Raw genomic sequence first — 14,617 nt, forward strand, 5'->3', positions numbered from 1 at the left:
CAATACTATTGTTTTACAAATTACATTTTTATACACTGTAAGTCCATATATAATTTTATAATTATTGCTTTATGTAGTTGTTTTTTAAATCAGGTAGAAGGGGGAAAAAGAGTTACAAAGGAAAAAAAACATTTATACTGTCTTTTACATTTACCTATTTAATTACCTCTACTGGTGTTCTTTATTTCTCTGTGTGGATTCAAGTTATGGATAGTGTTTGTTCAGATTCAGCCTGAAGGACACACTTTGGTATTTCTTATAGGTCAGGCTTGCTGGCAACAAATTCTCTCAGTTTTTGTTTATCTGGGAATGTCTTAATCTCTGCTTCATTTTGAAGGATAGTTTTGCTGGATACAGATTTCTTGGTTGATAATCTTTTTCTTTCAGCACTTTGAATATTTTGTCCCATTGCCTTCTGGCTTCCATGGTTTCTAAAGAAAAATTAGCTGTTAATCTTATTGAGGATACTTGGTTTCTGATGAGTTACTTTTCTTTTGTTGTTTTCAATATTCTTTGGCTTCGTCTCAAGGATCTGTTCATTTTTCATTCATTTTTCTTTTTTTCCCCTTAGATTTGGTAATCTCAACTGATCTATATTCAAGTTCACTGACTCTTCTGCCAGCTCAAGTCTGCTTTTCAGACCCTCTTACAAATTTTTCAGTTACTGTACTTTTCAGCTCCAGAATTTCTATTTGGCCCCCTTTTTTTTTTTTTTAAATATAATAACTATCTCTTTATAAATATTCTCTTTTTGGTAAGACATTGTTCTCACAACTTCTTTTAGTCCTTTAGACATGGTTTTAATTTTTTGAAAAAATTTATAATAGCTAATTTAAACCCTTTGTCTAGTACGTTCAATGTTGAGGCTTTGTTGGGGATAGTTTCTACCGAATGACTTTTCTCCCTGTGTGTAGACCATACTTTCCTGTTTCTTTGTGTGTCTCATATTTTGTTGTTGAAAACTGGACATTTAAAATAACACAATGTGGTAACCGTGGAAATCAGATTCCCTCCCTCCTCAGGGTTAGTTGTTATTGCTGTTTGTTGTTCATGTTGATGATACTGCTATTGCCTTTTGTTTGCTTAATGACTTTCCTAAATAAATTCTGTGAAGTCTGTATTTTTTCTCATATGTGGCCATTGAAACCTCTGCTTGGTTAGTGATCAGCCAATGACTGGACAAAAATTTCCTTAAAATGCCTTGAATCAGTATATGTACCAGGCTTCGCCACAGGGTATTTGTGTATGTTGGGGCATGCTTTCAATTCTCCAGCAGGCAGCTTACGCTTCTGCTTTAGCCTTCACTTCCTGCTGGTATGGAGCTTCAAGGTCAGTCAAGAGAGGAGATTCAGGCCTTCTCAGGTCTTCGCTGAGCATGGGCTGTCTGCACATGTGCATGACCTTCTAGCATTCTGGGAATATGCCAGAGCTTTAAAAGTTCCCAGTGGGCATCTCATTCCCCAGCTTTTCCTTTAAAGTGTATGGTCAGCTTTTTGTTTGCTCCAATTGTTTTTCCAACTCAGGCAGCTGAGATGTTAAATAATTACCCCTGATTGTTTTCAATAAATGCTCTGGGAAAAAGGCTGTTTGCACTGAGGAAGCTCCGAATCAGGTCAAATAAAGACAATCCCTGTAAGTGGGGGTTTCCAGGAACTGTCAGATATGTTGAATAATAATTCTCTAAGTATGAGGCTTTTTTTTAGGGTTTCAAACCCATTCTGCCCCAAGTGGTTACTACACGGCTGATTTTCACAGCTCCTGTGATTGTGAGGTTTTTTTTGCTGTTGTTTTCCATTCTACCAGAGGTAGGCAGATGAATATAGGAATAGGTCATGTTAAAACACCACAAACCTTGCTATTCTGAGATTCAGCTGTTTCTTGAATACATTCTTTTTGGATTACTTCAAGCCTTTGGTTAATTTTTGAGTTTTTTTAAAAGTTGATTTTAATAATTCTTGCCAATGTTCTTATTGCTTTTATGAAACACAATTTCACAGGATCTTACTCCATTCTAGAAGTACCACTACAATTGATTTTTGTATACAGTAGTCCCCCTTTATTTGCAGTTTTGCTTTCTGCAGTTTCAGTTACCCATGGTCAGCTGCAGTCTGAAAATATTAAATGGAAACTTCTAGAAATAAATAATTCATAAGTTTTAAATTGCATGGTATTCTGAGTAGCATGACGAATCTCATGCCATCCGGCTCCTTCCTGCCTGGGACGTGAATCATTCTTGTGCTGGCATATCTATGTTATATATGCTACAGCTCATTAGTTACTTGGGTGCCATCTCAGTTATCAGATCATCATGGAATCACAGTACTTGTATTCAAGTAACCCTTATTTTACTTAATAGGTAAAATAATGCATATAGTGTTTCATCATCAAGAAAAGTACTCCAGAATTTGGCAGATACACTATCAGATTTAGGATAGCATTTTTCCTTTCATCTGAGCAAGTAGTGAATAACATTTATAGTTCTTTTTTAACCTGTTAAACCACCCTTGCATTCCTAGAATATGCCCAACTTGGTCACAACATACGCCTTTAAAAACATTTCTAAATTAATTAGTATTTTTTGGACTTTTTTTGAAATGTGTCCATAAGGCATTTGGAAATATAATTTTCTCTTCTCATATTGACCTTTTCTGATTTCAATATCAATTTTATACTAGAGCCAAAAAGTAAGTTAGGAGGTGTTCTCTTTCCCCCTCATCTCAGGAAGAGATTACGTAAGACTGGAATGAGCTGTTCCTTGAAAGTTTGGTAGAATTTACTAGGAAAACCATTTGGACATTGTATTTTCTCTTTGGGAGGTTTCAAATCATCTCTGTCAGTTTCCTTAACAATTATAAGTCTATTCATTCCTTCTATTGCATTTTGAGTCTGTCTTTTTAGGATATTTTTCTATAGTTCTTCCATTTCATCAAAGTTTTCAAAGCACTGTCATAGAATTTTTATATTTTAATCTCTTCATAGGCATAATTATATCCTCTTCATCATTGATATTTATGCCTTCTTTTCCTCCTTTAATATCAGGAATTTATTTTGTAAGTTTTCTTCAAAGAATATTCTGTTTTACTGATCTTTTATCGTACCTTTCCCCTTATGTCATTTGTTTCTGCTATTTTAACATCATTTTTATTTTTACATGTTTGGAATTTATTCTCCTTTTCAAACATAAGGTAGATACTTATTAGTTGATTAATTTTAGCCCTAATTATTTTCTAATATGAGCATTTGAGACTACAATTTTCCCTCTATCACTTTTACTGCATACTATATAGTTTTATGCACAGTATTTTTACTATTGTTTATTCAAGTGTTTTAAAAATTTCCATTGTGATTTCTTCTTTGACCCAGAGTTATACAGGGGTCTTTTAACTCTCCAAAGGAAATCTTTTGTTTAGCTTTATTGACGTATAATTAACAACACTGTGGCAAGATGACATGGTTGGTACAATTCAGTTTTTTTGATATAAGACTGGCATTTATGGGCTGGTACATTAATTTTTGAAAATATTCCATGTATGCTTGAAAAGAATATACATTTTCTAGATGTTGGGTTTGAATTGTTTATTTGTTGATTCAAACTTTTTTTTTCAAATTGTCTTAGTCTTCACTAGTTTTCTGTTTTCTGCTTCATCTATCAATAATTGAAGTAGAAGTATGTTGAAATGTCCTAATGTGTTTCTCAATGTTTCCATGTTGTTCTTTTGGTAATGTTTATGAGCTTAGGTGGTTAATCTTAATATATTAGAAACCTGAGGGCCTCAAGTGAGGGCACTTTCTTCCAGAAAAAAAGATTTGCTGCATCTCTCAAAAGCTAGGGAACACTATGGACCTAGGTGACTTTAGCCAGGACTCCTGGCTTTATGTGGAAGCTAAGGTTAGTTTTCTTTTGCTGCTGGTCCCAGGCTTCCCTCCCAATTACTAACCCAAGTAGGCAAGGCATAAAACTGAGTAAATTCAATTCAAATATCTTAGTGACAAAGTAACTTTAAGTTACTAAAAGCAATATAAATTAAAATATAGTTCATTCTCCTAGAGAATTTATAATTCAATGGCAGATGACAGATATTACTACCACTATAGATATTATTGTTTAATTAGCTATTTTGTGCTGAATATGTTCACCAGCCTTGTATGACAAGCTTCTTTTGTCCTTGCCTGATGTTAATTTCCTCATTCATTGTTCAAATTGTTGAAAATACCCTCTAAAATGCTTTCTTTCTTTGACTTCTCTCTGGATTTTCTTCCTTTCTTGCAGGCCATTTATTCCTTTTCAGCTTGATTCAATGACTCCATTCCTTCTGCCTACTTTATATGAATCAGGTTGGCAAGTGATCAAAAACTTAACTCAATCTGACTTGAACGAAAATAAAATGGCTCATGTAACCAAGAAATCTAAGGCAAGGTTCTGGTTTTAGGCACAGCCTGATCCAAGGACCAAATGATCTGGTTGGGGATATTTCCATATTTTTGGTTCTACTTTCTTCTATGTTGATTTCACTTTCAAGAAGGCCCTCAACTCATTAAGACAAGAAGACTGCCAGTAACTCCACACCTACATATTTCCCATAAAATCCCAGCTTCTTTCCAGGCAACTGAATTCCCAGAATGTTCACTTTGGCAACATAATTAGCTTGAAGTAAATACTTAGTTTGGTCATGTCTAATCACTATGTGAGCCTCAACTGTCTGAAATGTAATTCATATACCTAATTCTGAAGCCTGGGGTCCAGCCACAGGATGCATAGAATGGAAAGCCATGGTTTTTAAATGCTACAAAGGCCCTACATAATTTATCCTAACTTCATCTCCTAACTTTGTCCCTCCTGGCTTATATCACTCCAGCTTATATCACTATCTTTAAGGATATCAAGTACACTTGCCCTTTAGGTTTTCTAAATTTACAGTTATCACTGCCTGGAATTTTGTTAACCCAGATATCATTTCGATTAAATCTTTTTTCAAATGTTCCCATATCAGGGAGGCTTTTCTGGGCCATCCTTGATCAATCCTAGATCAACCTCACACCTCCCACTCCTTGCTTTATTTTTTTCCAGAGCACCTATCTAAAAGAATAACTAAATAACCGCTAGTACTCATATAGTGCTTTCTATGCAGCAGGCATTAGGTTAAGCACTTTGCTTGATTAGTATAATGCTCTCAACAACCCTATGAAGTATTATTACTATTCCCAATTTAGAGCTGAGCAAACTGAGGAACAGAAAGGTGAAGTAACTTACTCAGGACATGGCAGAGCTGGGATTCAAACCTAATCAGAATGGCTCCAAAGTTTGTCCTTTTAACTACTAGACCACATTACCTCTTATTGTTGTCAGTCTCTCCACACCAAAAAATAAGCTGCATAAAAATGGGAACTCTTTACAATGATATATTTCTAGCCCTTTGGAGTCTAATAATAGATATTCAACAAATATTTGATGAACAACTAAAAGAGGAGGGCGATCTAGCCAGAAGGGGAAATGGTTCCTTAAACATGTACTACATACAGTCTGCCCTAAATTAACACGCTGTGGACTCAGAGCTCATCTGCTCTGGTGGCTTCCTTATCATCGATGTGATGACTCAGTTGCATATTTCCAGGTCAAATCACTAGCCAGTCCAGAATCTGTGGGTCATTCTTCTCTCCTTTGCCCTCATACTCCGTATCTAACCAATATGAATAGCTCTGAATTTGTCTTCCTCTCCACCCTCACAGCCACTATTCTTAGATCAGGTCACCATCTCCCATTTAGGTTAATGCAGTAGCCTCCTAATTGGTTTCCCTACCTTCCACCTTTGGGTCTTCCCTTTTCATTTCTCACACTGCAGCACAAATGATCTTTTGAAAATAACACCTGGTCATTTTGCTCTTTTTCTTAAAACTCTATAGCTCCAGATATCCACCCTCAAAATAATTTCTTAACATTCAAAACCTATTCTAATCTCACCCTTGTTTGCCTCTTCAGCTTCACCTCTTCCTGATTTCCATTGTACACTATGCTGCAGACTTAATGGGGTACTTGAAGTTCAAAGTGCTGTCCTTTTGTACATTTCTGTTCCTTGAGCCCAGTTCTGGCTCTCCCATCACTCGGATAACTGCTATTTGAAATAATTTCCATTCATTGATGGAAACAAACCAGGATAAGTGAAAATCCTTGAGTGAATATAGAACATACTGTACATTTCCGCTGTAGAAGAGATATGATTGGTGTAGGAGCCGTTTCAAAGTTTCCCCATCGCCACTGGGGCCTCACCTCCCAAAGCATGATTCATCCTGGTAAAGGTCTCTGTTGGCGCTGGTTGGTTCTGATGCAGGAACTTGGTCCCTAGTTTGGTTCCTGTTTTTGCTCTAGGGAGTAGTGTCATGTCCCATAATGTCCTTTGCCTGGGGTCTTTTTAGATAGAACTACCAAACTAATTCTTTCACAACTATAGGCATTTATCATAGTCACATTTGGTATGGGGTAGAAAAAAAAAATCAAGCAAAATTCTTGGCTGATATAAAGTCCTAAATTATACCATTCTATCTTTTGTTAAACTCTTAGATTTACTTTGAAGGGAACTAGGTGTATGTACAAGTCACTCTGGAATCTGTGGTCTTTAACTGTTTTGCCCCAGAAGATCTTTGGAAACTGTGGACCCCCTTAAACACTGACTACTAAATGGGTAAGTTTAATAGTTGCAAATATGTAATTTCTGGCATATTGTACATTGTGTTATATGTGCTTTAAATATATCATTGTCAAAACCTTGGCACTTCAGCTCATTCAGTTTATGGAAAATGGCCACTATATAACATAACTGGCTTGTCGTATCAGAAAAGGTGTGACCTCATTTGACTTTGAAGGGGAGCCACCCTTCAAATATGCCACCCCCAAATATACCATTTGGCATTTATTTTGAATTAAAGTTACTTAAGAAAAAGCCAGTGCAATGATTTCCCTTGTCCCTCTGATAGCCCATTTGAAAGGTACTCTCCCTGTACCAGGAGGGCAGAAGGCATCCTTATTGTCAGAGATAAGGAATTTAGGGCTGAGAAGTCTGTATAAACAAACCCTGTTAGTTCTTCACTAATCTGCCCCCCTAAGCCCAAATGCTGTCAATTCTTCACAAATTTATTGTTCCCTTGTCTAAAAAGTATAGAAGCTGCCTGCTTTGGTCACTCCTCATATCTTTATGGGCTTGCTTATGTATGAAATTAGTTTTTCTGCTGTAAATCTGTCTTGTGTCGATTTAATTATTAGACCAGCCACAGAGCCTAGAAGGGAAAAGTTTTACTTCCCTACAAATTCAAAGCAGTGAGTTGAAAAACAGCCTGTTACAATCTATTCTCTTTCACATTCTAGGATGAATAGAAGACAAATCAGAGAAGGCAGAAATTTGTCCTCTGAATGAAAAATGGTCATGCCTCCTTCAAAATTTCTCTCTCTGGGGCTATGCATTCTTGATTTTTCCCTTTGTTTAGACTGTTCCCAAAAGATTTTTATAGCCTGGAACATTGTTACACCAGAGTAAGAATGGGGATACATGAGGTAGCCTTTCTTTTGTAAAGAAGGGAATTGTGTACAATGAGTTGGTTAAAGAAGACCTGAGGCATCCATTCTCATCTCAGGAGAGATCATTGTAAATTCAGGGTACTTATGAAACTGAGGTTTTGCAAAGTAATTCCATAAAACTATACCACCATTTGAAAATGAAGATAACCTGTCTCAGAGCATTTCACCTACCTATGCTGAAGGTAGGATAATAAAAATATCTACAAGTTGAAGATTTCTAAAATTTCCACTTGATTATAGAAGCTGTAACATCTTGGTTCAAAGGAAGCAATCTGGGTTCTGAGATTAAATAGAAATGCTCCAGGGCATGAATTTTACAAGTTCTTCTCTGAATTAAGAGCCAAAAACATTAAAGGTTAATTAATCTCAGAATATTTATGTTTAAATTTACATACATACTCGATCACAGTAGAGCTGTTTGATACAGTAAAGTTTAACTGGAACAGGTAATACAATCCTTGTTGAATGTGATTAAATTTTGACGTTAGTTGCCAGCTATGATTTCTTACAATTTGCTTTTCTGTTTGTTCTTGTTTTTATTTTTTGGCGGGGGGCAGGTAATTACGTTTATTTATTTTTAGGGGAGGTACTGGGGATTGAACCTAGGACCTCGTGCACGCTAAGCATGCACTTACCACTTGAGCTATACTCTCCCCCGCTCACAATTTGTTTTTTAAAGGTCCCAACTTTTGGTTGCCAAGAACTGTCTCATCAGTCTTAATAACAGTCTTGTATTAAAAACCTTATTCCACAGTGTCAAAATTAAGTTTAAAACTGCAAGTATCTACAGGAAGAAAAAGATTCAGAAAGAAAAATAAAGTGAATAAAATACATTCATTAAAAAGAAAAATTATGGATTAAAAAATCTCAAAACCCAAACAGGGTCTCAACACAATTCTGCCAAATAAACAAATTTCTGTCTTTGTTATTTGAAATTTCTTATTTTGGCATGATATCTAAATACAGACTCATTTTCTTCTCATTTTAAAAAGGACATAAAAATCTGAAGTAAAAGTGAAGAAAGGGAAGGTAGAGACCGTGTCCTTTGAAGTCCTTTACACTCTACAGGAGAGTTTTGCTTAGTAGAATTCCAGATTATATTCTAAATTATAATCTATGAATATTTATTGCAGCAATCCAAAGTAGGCCTTCCAAGAATGTAAATTTTGGAAAAACAGTATGGAGTTTCCTTTAGAAACTAAAAATAGAGTTACTATATGATCCAGCAATCTCACTCCTGGACATACATCTGTACAAAACTCTAATTTGAAAAATACATGCACTCCAATGTTCACAGCAGCACTATTTACAATAGCCAAGACATGGAAGCAACCTAAATGTCCATTGACAGATCACTGGATAAAGAAGATGGAGTATATATACACAATGGAATACTATTCAGCCATAAAAAGGATGAAATAATGCCATTTGCAGCAATATGGATGAACCTAGAGATTATCATATTAAGTGAAGTAAAGCAGAAAGAGAAAGACAAATACCATGTGATATCATTTATAGGTGCAATCTAAAATATGATATAAAGGAACTTATTTACAAAACAGAAAGAGACTTACATACATAAAAAACAAACTTTGTTAAAGGGGAAAGGGAGTGGGGGAGGGATAAATTAGGACTTTGGGATTAGCAGATGCAAACTACTATATATAGAATAGATAAATAACAAGATCCTACAGTATAGTAAGAGAACTATATTCAATATCCTGTAATAAACCATAATGGAAAAGAAAATGAGAAAAAATAAATGGATATGTTATAACTGAATCATTTTGCTGAACACCAGAAACTAACACAACATGGTAAATCAACTATACTTCAATTAAAAAAAACAGAGACCCTTCAAGTCAAAACCTAAATATATTATGTTTATTTATTAATATATCACTGATTTTGTCCCAGGGTTTGAAGAAGAAACGTACTGGCTACTTTAAAATAACAAACAAGTATGGAGTTAGGGTTATGGTTGTCCACATTACTCCTTTTGAACAGAAATGCTAGTATACCACTGCTTCTTATCCACTTCACACCTAGTTTTTTAAGGCCAAGTTGGGAAAACAGTCACAAAGAGAAAGACAGCAGAGAAAGTTGTTTTTCCTTTTTTTGAAATAAGAAGTATGAACTGAACTACTCATTGAAATATTTAACACTATAATCAGCTTCATAATATTTAATAGTTTCATAGTTTGTAGTTGGTTTTATGTAAAAGTATCTCATAGGTTTTGATGACTAAAGACTAAAATTTTACCTCAGTTTTACTCATCATTCTTAAACTTTTCATCCCAAACTCAAGACAGTTAAATTCCCTGTATACGTAATTGCTTAACATCCATGACTGATTGAGTCTGGACATGATTATTACTGCTACATCTGAGCCCATTTCTGCAAAGAAGTAACAAAGTCTTGTTTTTGTACAGTACCTGATAATCCACAAAAGACTAATAAATTGAGCATTGTTTGTCTAACATAAGCATTGCTTACAGTAAGCACAGATAAATGGTTATTTGCAAAGTTGTTTTAAAGGATATTTCTGGACACTAAATAAGTATCAAAACTGAAATACTGTTACCTTAAAATACGATTATACGTAAAACTTAAGAGTCTTTAAATGCTGACAATACAAGTTGATATACTGTCAGTGAAAATAAAAATCACTTTATAATAATACACTTACAGTAATTTCAACAATCTATTTCACTTTCTTAAAAAAAAAAAAAGGCAGTAAATTGCTAATCTGCTCCTCTTCCGGGCTGTTTTCTAAATGACAAACCAGAAACATCAGCAAGGTGCAATCACAACAGAGGCAGGTAAACATGTGCATTTCTAATTTGCAGATCCGGAATTCCAAACCTGAGTCATCAACCCCTACGGGGGTTACTGGCAATTGGGATGACAAAGGCCTGCATCTTAGAGTTACTGAAGACAAGGTCTGGGGCTAATTTAAGCAATGTAACTGATGTTACTGGATCCACAAGAAAAGAGTATTCCACGGATCATTACCCAAAAAGTTGTTCAAGACACACTATTCCATTTAACTACGCGTTATGGGAACTACAAAGACAGCTATTACCTTAGAAACTTACAATAGAGAGAAAATAAGCAAAAATAATAAACCTAAAGATTCACATAATACATAAAATACAACGGTGCACAGGGATGGTAGGATTTGAGGTTAAAGGGGAATTTCTATGGGCAGAGCAAAGTTACGGAGACTCAAGAATGAGGGAAAATTCAGTTAGGATGAATCACAGGTAAAATTAAAACACAGAGTTTAAAGATTAGAAGGTTACAGGTGGCAGGTTACAAAGCCTGAAACAAAACCTCCTGCCCCAAATCACTCCCCTTCCCCTGCTGAGGCACAACCTGGCCAAGAGATCCTGAGGCTGAGGTGAATCAAGCCTACTTGATTTTACAGCCCAAGTCATTACTCCTACAGCGGGCAAGCATCCCCCGCGGGGATGAAGCGATTTCCCCCAGGTCGCCATGACCTCGCGCCTCTCCCCGAGCGGGTGATTGGGACACCTGCCCACACCTGTTTCACCAGCCACTCCTGGTAAGGCCGCTACTGTGGCCACAATGCCTGCGCCGGGCCGACCCCCATCCCCCGGAGACCAAGCTCGGCTCCCGTCTCCCTCTGACCCCGCCCGACCGGCCAGGGCACCGCGGGGTCCGCGCCGAGCGCGGAGCCAGCTGTTACCAACTAACCGTTGCGCGCGGCTCGCGGCGCCGCGTGAGCGTGACGTGACGGGGCGGCGCGGGGCGGAGCTCCCCTCGGCACCACGCGCCCCGCTCGCCGTGGGAGTCGCTGGACACTGTTCCGACAGGTGGGCGCTGCTGCCTTATACCCGGCGGGGGCGGAGCGTGCGCGCAGGGGGCGGAGTCGGACCTCCCCGCCGTCGCCCCCGTCTACCCCGACAACGTCCGCGCTAACACCGGGGTGGTCGCCGCGCGGCCGCCGGCTTCGGCTCCGGTCCCGGCCAGGCCAGGTGTTCCCGCAAAACCTCCCGGTGCCCTACACACTTGCGGGACGCCGAGCCTCGTCCTCATCGTCAGTCTCTGGCGGAGAAAAGGGAGAAGCCACCAAGGACGGACGGGGCGTGCTCGCCAGGGGCCTGAGTCAGGTGTGGGGGGCGATGGGCGCGCGGAGACCCGGAATGTGACTGGACGTGGGGGGCTGGGCGGGCCTTGAATGGTCGCAGGTGCACCTCGAACCCAGGAAGGTCAGCGGTGTAGAGAGAGGGCTGTGGCCTCGCCGCTTAAGTTCAGTGACTTGGGGGAAGTCACGCAAACCCTCAGCGCCTGTTTCTTGTTCTCTAAAATAGCAGCAGTAATAGGACCGACCTCATTTAGGAGGATTTTGATAGTCTTTTAGGAATGGTACACAGAAGTCGGGAGAAAAGAGCAGGTCAGAGGGTGACAAGATTGGGCCAAAGGGGGAGGGTATGTGTGTGTCAGAAACATGAAGAAATGAAGATGCAGAGAGGCCAAATTTTTGTGGACGCTGAATGTCTGGGACAGGATGTAATTATAACTGGCAATTTGGGGGAGTGGGTGTTGATTAAGCACTTCTCCTGAATCTTCAAGATCCTGTGTAGTAGGTACTTAATAGTTTTTTTTTTTAATAATAAATAAAGGGCCTGAGGCTCAGAGAGATTAACTTCACAGAGGTCGCTGACCTTTTAGTGGCCAACATTTGAAGTTAGACTTCAGAGCCTGATTTTGTTATAAAAGCCATGGTTCTTGAGCAAGTCCAGACACCATAGTGTATCTGTTAAAGTGATTAAAATAATCTCGACTTTAGAAATACCAAAAAAGTATGTCAAGGCCTTTGCCTTCAAAGAACTTAGAAGTTCTTTGGGGCGACTGAGATCCAAATCAACCCACATTTCTTGAGCATTTCCTCAGGCCAGGACCTGTCCTACCACTCCACCTGCACACTCACTCAGAGGCCCAGTGTGCTAGCCATTGCATGACAGAGCCGACACACACACACGTTCACTTACTTAATTCTCACAACAGCTCTAAGAGTAGGCCTTACAGTTTCTGTTTTGCAAAATGAATAACCTGAGATTGAGGAGGAGTGGGGTTTTGGAATCAGGTCTTGAGAGCGCCCTTGTGCTTTCCTCTTGCCCACTCTGCCTCTGTCTCACAGCAAAGTGTTAGTAGAAGACATTGCAGAATCCATGGCCAAGTACTGCTTATGGGCAGTAATTGTTTTTTACCTTTGTAAATGCAGAAAATGAAGACATTTCAGGTTACTAGGGTGGCCAGGACTTAGAACAGCAGTGCTTTGGGATTATTAGAGTGACAGCAGAATTCAGGGTAGGTGGTAGATAGTTGAGTTAGGGAGACTGTGGGAGACTCGCTCAGGTGTGAATTTAAAAGGGCCTGTACTAGGGAATGGCAATGTGAAAAGGCAGATAAATGATTCCTGGGAAATTTCTCAAAGAAGGCTCCCAAAGCAGCAGTATAGTGGGTTCAGAATATGGACTCAGGAGCCAGACTGCTCAGTTTCCAACAAAGTACCTAGTGAGGTTTGCTGGGGGAATAAATTAGTGTTTGTGAAGCACATGGAACAGAGCCTAGCGTATAGCAAGTGCTGAATAAGTATTTGTTAAAAACAAGTAAATAGAAAAAGAAATTAAGGAAACAATTCTGTTTACAACAACGTCCAAAAGAATAAAATACCTAGGGATAGATTTAGCTAAGAGGTTGCAAAGAGTTTAGGCAGCTGTACTGTCTGAAGAAACACTTCCCACAAAACTGTCTTTACTTCAGATACCAGCTGCAGGATTGAGGGTCTCCAGGGACACCCTGACTTCAGACAATCTGGCCACAAATTTAGGTGTTCTCACAACCACCCTCAGGCTCAATAATTTGCTAGAAAGACTCATAGAATGCACTGAAAACTATTATATCCAGTCATATTTATTACAGAAAAAAGGATACACTGGAGTCAGGCCCTGGACGAGTAGCAGAGGGCGGAATCTGAGAGTGGCCCAGACGTGGAGTTCTGCTTGTCCCTTCCAGGTGGGGTCCTGAGTGCTGTTCCCTCCTCTCAGCTGGGATGTGTGACAGTGCTTAAAGAGTATTGCCAACTGGGAATGCTCACTCAAGCCCTGGTTATCCAATGTTTTATGAAGCTTCCTTACTTAGCATGAGTCATAGCCCATGTGATTGAATTAAACTCTCCAGCTCCACCCCCTCCCCAAGTTGGGCTGTTATCACGTGACATAAAGCCCTACCTCTTCAATCACATTGTTGGCCTTTTTGGACATTGCCAGCCCTATCCTGAGTCATTTCATTAACATAAACTATGAAGCGGCTCACCCTGAGACACCTTATTAGGATAAACTCTCAGAGTTGGTCTTAGGGACCCATCATGACCCTTCCTATCACTTGGGAAATTGCAAGGGTGTAGAGATCACCTCCCAGGAGCTAGGGCAAAGGCCTGACCTCTCTTTAGATGAGGCCAAATTCCTTACTACACAAAAGTGAAAGACTTGCACACTGAAAACTAGAAAATGTTTGCTGAAAGAAACTGAAGAAGACCTAAATGAATGTAAAGACGTTCATGTTCATGGATTGGAATACCTGTTAAAATGGCAGTGCTACCCAGCTTGATCTACAGATTGAAAGCAATCACTATTAAAATTCGAACAGCACTTTGTGCAAAAGTGGAAATTCGTATGGAATTGCACAGGACTCTGAATACTCGAAAGAGTATTAAAAGAGAACAATGTTGGAGGACTCACACTTCCTTGTTACAAAACTTATTACAAAGTTGCAATGATCAAAACAATGGTGTACTGGCATAAGGATAGGTATATAGACCAAGAGAACAGAATTGAAAGTTCAGAAATGAACTTGTAAATCTAGGGCCAATTGATTTTCCAAAAGAATGCCAAGACCATTCAATGGGAAAAGAGAAGTTTCTTCAACAAATGATGTTGGGACAACTGAATATCCATATGCCAAAGAATGAAGTTGCACTGCTACCTTATGCCATATACAGAAATTAATTCAAAATGGATT

The 14,617-nt window shown here is 38.8% G+C and overlaps 1 long non-coding RNA gene across 1 annotated transcript in view; it reads left to right on the top strand.

Annotated features, from left to right (window-relative positions):
* Positions 1–11,362: 11,362 nt before the first annotated feature.
* LOC141578627 (uncharacterized) overlaps positions 11,363–14,617 on the top strand; it is an 83,459-nt gene continuing 80,204 nt past the window's right edge. The window contains exon 1 of the long non-coding RNA XR_012509176.1: positions 11,363–11,406. This is a non-coding gene — a long non-coding RNA (uncharacterized LOC141578627). The remainder of the gene's footprint in view (positions 11,407–14,617) is intronic.

The sequence above is a fragment of the Camelus bactrianus genome, chromosome 9, assembly GCF_048773025.1.
Source record: "Camelus bactrianus isolate YW-2024 breed Bactrian camel chromosome 9, ASM4877302v1, whole genome shotgun sequence".
NCBI classification, from domain to species: domain Eukaryota; kingdom Metazoa; phylum Chordata; class Mammalia; order Artiodactyla; family Camelidae; genus Camelus; species Camelus bactrianus.